The following is a 10,332-nucleotide window of genomic DNA, read 5'->3' on the forward strand; positions in this document are numbered from 1 at the left end:
AGGAATTGGGAGAACCAATTAGAGACTAGCTGGAGGTGTCTGGACGGGCAAATTTAACTCTCATTTCCCACCAGGAAGAGGAATTAACCAAAGGCTCAGCGTGCCGTGCCGGAACCAGATTAGGGCCTGAAGCCATCCTGCGGTGTTTTGGCCAGCTCACAAGAAAGCGAGTTGAAGAAAGGAGCTCAGGGGAACTGTAATTCACAAACCTGCAGAGTTATAAATGACAGCTATTGTCCAAAAATATACTGAAGTAAGGCTGCCAAGAGGACTTGAAAGCGGGGCAGAATTGCAGGAAACCGATTTCAGGAGGTAGACTGGAATTGCATTGAAAGCATAGGAAAAGAGGCAGAACGTAGACAATGATGCACTTGGCCAAAACGGGCGTATGCATTTTTTCCTGAATATATTCAGGAAAAAACGCATACGCCCTTTTTGGACAACTAAGTAAGCTTGCAAAGGAAATCTGCACTACAATGAAGTCTCACTTCCCCCCGGTCAAAAGGGCCATCTGAAAAAAGTGTAAAATCCAGAAAGGCAGGACAGGCCATGGAGAACTGGGTGCCTTGTTATGCTGATGGGTAGGATGAAAATTGCCAACAGCCACTTGGGAGAAGTGTATGGTGTTTCCTGAAACATCTAAAAAACAAAGCAACAGAGCCTAGGGCACTTCCACTTATGGTCCTATAGCTTAGGGAAATTAAAATAAAAAAGACACAGCCACCCCAAAATTTGGGACAGCTCTGTTTACAAGAATCTCGTTTACGGTACAAGTTCAATATCGCAGAAAGTGAAAAATGGATAAAGAAGTTGTGGTACTTACGTACAATGCAATATCACTCAGCAATGAAATCTATGTCATCAGGCCCGTAGCAGCATAATGAGTGGATTCAGGTATGATGATTCTAACTGAAATAAGTCACACAGAAAAAGAAACATCATAAGATATCACTAATACACGGAATGTATACTTGGCTACACAGGAACTGAATTACAAAACAGAACAGGGTCTCAAATTTAGAAAACCAACTTATGCTTGCTTAAGGGGAAAGGTGACTTGGGGTGCTGCATAAAACCAGAGATCGAAATGAGCACAGATAAAGTTCCTTAAGCCAAATATGGAATAGACAAGAGCTACTCCTTGCTCAACGAAATGGACTCAACACCCCATATTAAACGCCTACGAATGTACCTGACTAGTAAGTATCTTAAAACCTATGGATTGCTGTGTCTCCAAAAGAGAATCAAGCGTATGTACAGGGGCATAAACGCAGCAGTGATAGGATTGGAGAGGTTCGGTGAGCAAATGAAGACCCTTTGAAGTCAAAGTGCATAGTACCCATTCCACAGGTCTCAACTCTCCAGGTTTAAGGTATTCTTCCTTCAGCTAAAACATGCATGTGGAACCCAGAGTATGATCAACCGTGTGATCGGGAGAAGTGTTCAAATATGTCACAGTTTTTGTCGCCTGGTACTCGGGTGCAACATTCCAGACGCTTTACTAACACTCTCCCAACTTGGAGAGTCAGTGCCTTTAACCTCCTGTTTGGTCCAGTTTGCAAATTCTGCGGAAGATGAACAGGAATAGGGAGAACCAATGAGAGACTAGCTGGAGGTGTCTGGACGGGCAAATTTAACTCTCATTTCCCACCAGGAAGAGGAATTAACCAAAGGCTCAGCGTGCCGTGCCGGAACCAGATTAGGGCCTGAAGCAATCCTGCGGTGTTGCGTCCAGCTCACAAAAAAGCGAGTTGAAGGAAGGAGCTCAGGGGCACTGTAATTCACAAACCTGCAGAGTTATAAATGAAAGCTATCGTCCAAAAATATACTGAAGTAAGGCTGCCAAGAGGACTTGAAAGCGGGGCAGAATTGCAGGAAACCGATTTCAGGAGGTAGACTGGAATTGCATTTAAAGCATAGGAAAAGAGGCAGAACGTCCACAATGATGCACTTGGCCAAAAAGGGCGTATGCGTTTTTTCCTGAGTATATTCAGGAAAAAACGCATACGCACTTTTTCGCCAACCAAGCAAGCTTGCAAAGGAAATCTGCACTACAATGAAGTCTCACTTCCCCCCGGTCAAAAGGGTCATCTGAAAAAAGTGTAAAATCCAGAAAGGCAGGACAGGCCAGGGAGAACTGGGAGCCTTGTTATGCTGATGGGCGGGATGTAAACTGCCAACAGTCACTAGGGAGAAGTGTATGGTGTTTCCTGAAACATCTAAAAAACAAAGCAACAGAGCCTAGGGCACTTCCACTTATGGTCCTATAGCTTAGGGAAATTAAAATCGAAAAGACACAGCCACCCCAATGTTTGGGACAGCTCTGTTTACAAGAATCTCATTTACGGTACAAGTTCAATATCGCAGAAAGTGATAAATGGATAAAGAAGTTGTGGTACATACGTACAATGCAATATCACTCAGCAATGAAATCTATGTAATCAGGCCCATAGCTTCATAATGAGTGGATTCAGGTATGATGATTCTAACTGAAATAAGTCACACAGAAAAAGAAACATCATAGGATATCACTAATACACGGAATGTAAACTCGGTTACACAGGAACTGAATTACAAAACAGAACAGGGTCTCAAATTTAGAAAACCAACTTATGCTTGCTTAAGGGGAAAGGTGAGTTGGGGTGCTACATAAATCCAGAGATTGAAATGACCACAGATAAAGTTCCTTAAGCCAAATATGGAATAGACAAGAGCTACTCCTTGCTCAACGTAATGGACTCAACACCCCATATTAAACGCCTAAGAATGTACCTGACTAGTAAGTATCTTAAAACCTATGGATGGCTATCTCTCTGAAAGAGAATCAGGCATGTGTACCGGGGCATAAACGCAGCAGTGGTAACATTGGAGAGGTTCGGTGAGCAAATGAAGACCCTTTGAAGTCATATTGCATGGTACCCATTCCACGGGTCTCAACTCTCCAGGTTTAAGGTATTCTTCCTTCAGCTAAAACATGCATGTGGAACCTAGAGTATGATGAACCGTGTGATTGGGAGACGTGTTCAAATATGTCTCAGTTTTCGTCCCCTGGTACTCGGGAGCAACATTCCAGACGCTTTACTAACCCTCTCCCGACTTGGAGAGTCAGTGCCTTTAACCTACTGTTTGGCCCAGTTTGCAATTTCTGTGGAAGATGAACAGGAATAGGGAGAACAAATGAGGGACTATCTGGAGGTGTCTGGATGGGCAATTTAACTCTCATTTCCCACCAGGAACAGGAATTAACCAAAGGCTCAGCATGCCGTGATGGAACCAGATTAGAGCCTGAAGCAATCCTGCGGTGTTGCGGCCAGCTCACAAGAAAGCGAGTTGAAGAAAGGAGCTCAGGGGATCTGTAATTCACAAACCTGCAGAGTTATAAATGACAGCTATCGTCCAAAAATATACTGAAGTAAGGCTGCCAAGAGGACTTGAAAGCGGGGCAGAATTGCAGGAAACCGATTTCAGGAGGTAGACTGGAATTGCATTTAAAGTTAGGAAAATAGGCAGAACGTCCACAATGATGCACTTGGCCAAAAAGTGCGTATGTGTTTTTTCCTGAATATATTCAGGAAAAAACGAATACGCCCTTTTTGTCCAACCAAGCAAGCTTGCAAAGAAACCTGCACAACAATGAAGTCTCACTTCCCCCCGGTCAAAAGGGCCATCTGAAAAAAGTGTAAAATCCAGAAAGGCAGGACAGGCCATGGAGAACTGGGAGCCTTGTTATGCTGATGGGTGGATGTAAATTGCCAACAGCCACTTGGGAGAAGTGTGTGGTGTTTCCTGAAACATCTAAAAAACAAAGCAACAGAGCCTAGGGCACTTCCACTTATGGTCCTATAGCTTAGGGAAATTAAAATCAAAAAGACACAGCCACCCCAAAGTTTGGGATGGCTCTGTTTACAAGAACCTCGTTTACGGTACAAGTTCAATATTGCAGAAAGTGAAAAATGGATAAAGAAGCTGTGGTACTTACGTACAATGCAATATCACTCAGCAATGAAATCTATGTCATCAGGCCCATAGCAGCATAATGAGTGGATTCAGGTATGATGATTCTAACTGAAATAAGTCACACAGAAAATGAAACAGCATGAGATATCACTAATACACGGAATGTAAACTTGGCTACACAGAAACTGAATTACAAAATAGAACAGGGACTCAAATTTAGAAAACCATCTTATGCTTGCTTAAGGGGAAAGGTGAGTTGGGGTGCTGCATAAAAGCAGAGTTTGAAATTAGCACAGATACTGTTCCATAAGCCAAATATGGAATAGACAAGACCTACCCCTTGCTCAACGTAATGGATTCAGCAATGAGGTATCACCTCACACCTGGTAGAATAGGCATCATAGAAAATCTACAAACAAAAAATGCTGGAAAGGGTGTGGAGAAAAGGAACCCTCTTCCACTATTGTTGGGAATATAAATTGATACAGTCATTATGGAGAACAATATGGAATTTCTTAAGAAACTAACAATAGAATTCCCATATGATACAGCAATCCCAGTACTGGACATATACCCAGACAAATCCATAAATCAAAAAGAGACATTCACCGCAATGTTCATTGCATCACTATTTACAATATCGAGGTAATGGAAGCAACCTAAATGCCCACAGACAGACGAATGCATAAAGCCGTGGTACATATATAAAATGGAATATTACTAAGCCATGAAAAGGAATGAAATTGGGTCATTTGTAGAGACGTCGATGGATCCAGAGACTGTCATACAGAGTGAAGTAAGTCAGAAAGAGAAAAACAAATCTTGTATATTCATGCATATATGTGGAACCTAGAAAAACTGTACAGATTAACCATTTTGCAAGGCATAAATAGAGCAACAGATGTAGACAACAAACGTATGGACAACAAGGGGGGAAAGCTGTTGGGGGGGTGGTGGTGGGAGGAGTTGAGAGACTGGGATTGGCATGTATACATTTATATGTATAAAATAGATAACCAATAAGAACCTGCTGTATAAAAATATAAAATAAAATTCAAAATTAAAAAGAAATAAAATTTAAAAAATAAAACAGAAAAAACAATTATTCCCTGCACATACATGTATTTATATGAATAATTTATTTCCATGCTTATATCTGTAAATACAAAAAAGAGGAATAAAATCTACCTTGAACCAAAAACGAAAAAGAGAAAAAAAACACAGAACCCACCAGTTACACAGAGGAAAACCGTATCAGGGCACTTGCTCCAGTTGTAAACAATTCTGAAGTTGGTCAGTGGTGGGGAATCGTCTCCCATTCAGCCAGCAGCCCCCACGCAACAAGCGTCCTCATTGCAAAGCTGGGGCACCGTGCCAGGGCATCTGTGAGTAAACGTGAGCTGAGCCCCAGGCCAGTTGCTGCTGAACTATTCCCACCCGTCCCAGGTAAAACACCTGAATATATACAAGGACTTGAAAGCCTAGAGGAAGGGCCATGGAGCCACACGAGTGACAGCATGCCGGCCGACTTGGTGCCTGCAGGCCAGCCAGGATGGTCCTGGCCCTGGGTGCTCTTCTGGAAGATTTCCATTTCCCTGCCTGAGATACCCGTCCTGTCCCTGCCCCCACTGCTTTTTTCCTTCCTCACCTCTGCCCAGGGAGAAATTCCAGCAGCAGGTATGGGTGACACATCCTCTTCTTTAGCAGGTGGCAGCCTGGCAACTGCTGCAGAAAGTCCAGCAGAGCCCCACTCACACTGGGCCACCCACAAAGCCGTGGCCTCTCCCTCCCTCCCACCAGCCCAGCCCCGAGACTGCTGACAGGGCAGAGAAAATGGCGTCAGGCACGGCTGCAGGGGCTCTTGCTGCCTGGAGTGGTATTTATATTGATCTCAACCCAGGCACACCTGGGGAGGGCTGGCCGGCACGGTAAGTCTGCCCAGGTCAGCCAATCATCACCCCTCAGGGGCTCACAGTTGCAGAAAATGGAACTTGCTGAAGCGGCTAGGTCCAAGGAACAGGTGTGGGCTCCCGAGAGTCAGGATAGACAAGGGGCTGCAGCTTTGGCTTGTTTTCTAATCATTTTATCTGGCCCATGAGTGGGAGACAACTTCAAGAGAACCCTCTCCTAATGAGAGGAACCCAGGAGTCAGGGAGAGGAGGGGTGGGTGGTGGTTGGAGACAGAGGCCTGGTGCCCCGGGTGCAGTGGAAGTCTCTGGAAGACCAGGTGGAGGGAGGCCGCACGGAGTGATGCCCAGGGTCACAGACCTGTCACAGCTGCTGTTTGTTAGTTCAAGTCCTGCTCTGAGGTGCTCTGTGTCAGCTCTGAGCGACAGGTGAGCTGGGGGTGCTCTGCAATGAGGGCTATGTGCACGGTTCCTGTGTGCCCAGCCCTGCCACAGTATCTGCAAGGGTAGCTCTGTATCCTGGGAGGGGCCTGACCACGAGAGCCCCGTGGGCTGGGGTGGGGGTGGGGTACCTGCCCAGGTGAGCTCCATATTCTGGGATTGGTCTGACCACGAGAGTCCCATGGGCTGCTGGGGACCTGGTAAAGGATGTCAGGACAGTCAGTGAAGCCACCGAGGATATACCTCCAGTTGCTCCTAATTCCTACACCCTGCTGGTCATTCTACCAACCACCAGGACATGGTATTCTGTATTAGTCTTCAATGATGCCTTCTTTTGTATTCCATTAGTCCCAGAGTCACAAGAAATTTTGGCTTGTGAGTGGCAGGACTCAACATACAACTAAAACAATACTTCCGGGCCGTTCGGCCCCAAGGGTGCAAAAATTCCCACACCATCTTTGGGGAAAGCTTAGCTAAAGACCTAAAAGTTCTACCTCTGGAAAAGGAAACCCTCCTTCAATATGCAGGCGACATTCTGATCGCTAGCCCTACTAAGGAGGCCTCTGAACTACCAAGCCAATAAAGGATAGAAGTTGTCCAAGAAAAAGCTCAAATATCACAGACTGCAGTGACCTGCCTGGGCTTCATTCTCACAGAAGGTCGGAGAAGCCCATCCCAGGAAAGGGAAGAAACCATTTTCAGCCTTACCCCTTTCTAAAACTAGAAGACAGCTTAGGGGTTCCTGGGGAGGCCAGGGTTTGCTGCTTCTGGATCCCTAACTACAGTCTACTAGCTGGGCCTCTATATGAAACACTGAAAGGAAAAGATGATGATCCTTTTGAATAGAATCCAGAAGTGGCCTTTCAAGAATGGAAAGAGCAGTCAATTCAGACCCTTGCCCTGGAACTCCCTAATTTAGCTAAACCCTTTGACCTTTACATTCCCGGTGAAAGGTGAATCGCCATTGGAGAATTAGTGCAAAAACTGGGACCACTTGAAATGGAACAATGCAAGAATGCCATCCAGGTAGGATAAACTACGGTCACTAAGGGGCTTGGCCCACTGCCACATCTGGCCAAGATACTGGCGGTATCTAAAAACCTGGAAATCAGCAGCCCAAAAGGCCACCTCCCTCCTAAGGGAAAAGGACCCCACGTGGTGATCCTAACCACCAACCATGCCCTGAAGTTGCAGGGTTCGCTCCGTGGGCACACCGACCTCGAGTGAGGAGGCCCTCCAACTCCAACATCCAGAGAGATAACCGGGGGCAACAGGGCACCATGACGACTCGTGTGAACATCACTTGACCTGGAGTTTCTCTCATAAAACAACAAGAGTGTGTCCCAAAAGAGTAGACTACTGCTTGCAGGACTTACTGCACCCAGAGGGGAGCTAATAATCTTGGCGGGGGAACAGTATACCACACTGTCACCATAGAAAAGCCTACAGACACCGTGATGATGGTGGCCAATAAGACCGGCTGGACTCCTGTTTACTTCAAAAGGCTGTTGACTCAGTGGCCATCATGGTCCTTGATCACCACTGACCCTGGACTGTCTGGGAGTTGAGCGGGCAGGGCTCTGACACCTGGTGCTGTTTGTACGTTAATTCAGGGGCCTAATTGAAGAAAGCGCAGACTACTGGTCAGAGCATCTAGGCTGGCAGAAACGGTCAGCCTAAGGTGGCCAAACAAATGTGGGGCGGGGTGAAACCGGCCCCCACAGCGTCTCTGCACATCTCTTTCCTGGACCCTTAAAGGTCATTAGAATCTATAACACTTCCAATGCTGGTGCTCAGGTGGACGAGCAGGGAGGCAGGGGTCCTGGGGACAATCAACGTCACCGGGAGGCTGCTGGGGAGAAGCTCTGACCCTCGCCCCAGGGTATGAGGGCTCCCAACTCAGCACTCAGCAGTTACAGAAGAAGGGTCTGCACCCTCAGCACTCCAAGAATGAGGAACGGGACAAAAAGCAGAGGAGGGGTTTGTCCCCAGCAAAGCCCATTAAAAATCCCTGGGAGATAAAAATAGAATCTGGGCAATAAAGTCAAGTCTAACCTTTTTTATCCTTTGTGCTTTGTCTAATTTCACGTGCTCCTAGGGTCCCGCATGCAGAGGTTCCACACCCGGCACTTCAGACCAGATTTCCTAGTGCAGAATGGCTGGGTCGACACCTCAGCTCCTGGGGCCCAGTGCAGACTCCACGATATAGAGCCTGAGCTACAGCCAACCCGGCCCTCGAGAGCTCCGCCCCCTCCCTCCCTCCCACTGACTCTGACAGGATCTCTACACAGCAGCCCAGCCCACAGCCCACGGGGTAGTGCATGCTCTCACCTCTCCATTCTCTGATCAAAATATAAAGTTTCCTTTGCTTGTGAACCAAACTCAGTCTCGATCTGTTGGCCCCAATGACACTGGGAAGGGGGACACATTTTGGGGTCCACTCTGGAGGATCAGTAACAGAAATTGAGACTATTGTAACCTCAATGAACAGATGTGTGAGCCAAACTGTAGTTAACATAGAACAGTGTATAAGGCTCGGGTAAAATAAGATGTTTTTAACACTTCCATTTGATATTTCCATCACTTTTTATAAGCAAGTTCAGTGAAAAGGTTTGTCTTATTTGTCAGGTCAATATTAGAGAAACGAAGTGATTTCTTTCCAAGGATGTACATCTAATAATCTTGGTTAAACCTTCAATCCTGTTTTAAATGCTTTTCCATTGAAAATGATACCTCTCTTTCAGCTCCCCCATTTCTGAGAAGTATAAAATCTTATAATTTATTATTACCAAAGGGGAAAGGTGGGAGGAGGGATAAATTAACAGTTTGGAATTAACACATACACACTGCTATGTATAAAATAGATCATCAACAAGGAACTACTGTATAGCACAGGGAACTACACTCAACATTTTGCAATAACCTATAAGGGGAAATACTCTGAAAAAGAATAGATATTTTTATTGACATCATCTATCAATGACAGTTAAAGTGTAGCCTAAGGGAAGCTGGTGGTGAGTGCTTCTGACCCTGAAGACTTCAATTATCTAAAGTTTGGACTCTGCCTACTTCCCAAGGCCCTTAATGAACATATGTGTAGCCGTAGCTTAAAAACTTCCCCAGTTTGGGTTTCGGGGAGACACTGATTTTGAAAAAGCCCTGGTGTTCTCCTTACATGAATGGGACTCTTCCTACTGCTAAAACATGTCTGTCACACCCAGAGGATGGTATACCGTCTGATCGGGAAGAGTTTGGAAAAGGCATCTCATCTCCTCATCTCCTGGTGCTCGGGTTCACCCCTCCAGCATCTTTACTAACAGTCTCCCCACTTGGAGATGTCAGCACTGTCAACATCCTGTTGCGTACAGTTTGGAATTTGTCCAGAGGATGAAGCGGAAGGATGAGGAACAATGAGAGACAAGTCCTAGGTGTTCAGACAGGCACATGTCATTCTAATTTCCAATCAGGAAGACGAATTGACCAAAGGCTAGGGTTGCCCATGGAAACAGTATAGGGCTTGAGGAAATCCCGCTGCTTTGTGGCCAGTTCCCATAAACACAAGTTGAACAATGGAACTCAGGGGCAGTAAAATTCACAAAACTGCAGAGTTGAAAATATCCATCACTGAAAAATGTCTTGAGGAAAGTCAAAGAAAAGGACTTGTAAGCAAGGGAGAATGGCAGGAAAGGGATTTGAGGAGGTAGAAAGGACTCGCCATTAAGCACAAGAAAAGGAGCTGAACATTGCAGTTGGCCAAAAAGGGTGTATGCGTTTTTTTCTGTATATATTCAAGAAAAGGGCATACACTTTTTTAGCCAACCAAACAGGTGGGCACTGGAAGTCAATACTACAAAAGATATCACTTCGCATCAGTCAGAAGAGCCATCCTCATAAAGCGTAAACAACAGAAATGCAGGACAGGGCAACGAGAAGAGGGAGCCCTGTGAGACTTATAGTGGAAATGTATATTGCCAACGGCCATTCTGGAGAAGTGTATTGTGTTTACTAAAGCATCTAAAAAATGAGC

General features: G+C 45.6%; 1 long non-coding RNA gene across 1 annotated transcript in view; it reads right to left on the reverse strand.

The window, feature by feature from the left end:
• The window catches only part of LOC137218068 (uncharacterized), a 114,436-nt gene extending 109,186 nt beyond the window's left edge, over positions 1-5,250 (reverse strand). Inside the window, exon 1 of the long non-coding RNA XR_010940431.1 lies at positions 5,189-5,250. This is a non-coding gene — a long non-coding RNA (uncharacterized lncRNA). The remainder of the gene's footprint in view (positions 1-5,188) is intronic.
• Between the last annotated feature and the right edge of the window lie 5,082 nt (positions 5,251-10,332).

The sequence above is a fragment of the Pseudorca crassidens genome, unplaced genomic scaffold (genome assembly GCF_039906515.1).
Source record: "Pseudorca crassidens isolate mPseCra1 unplaced genomic scaffold, mPseCra1.hap1 Scaffold_144, whole genome shotgun sequence".
Taxonomy (NCBI): Eukaryota; Metazoa; Chordata; class Mammalia; order Artiodactyla; family Delphinidae; genus Pseudorca; species Pseudorca crassidens.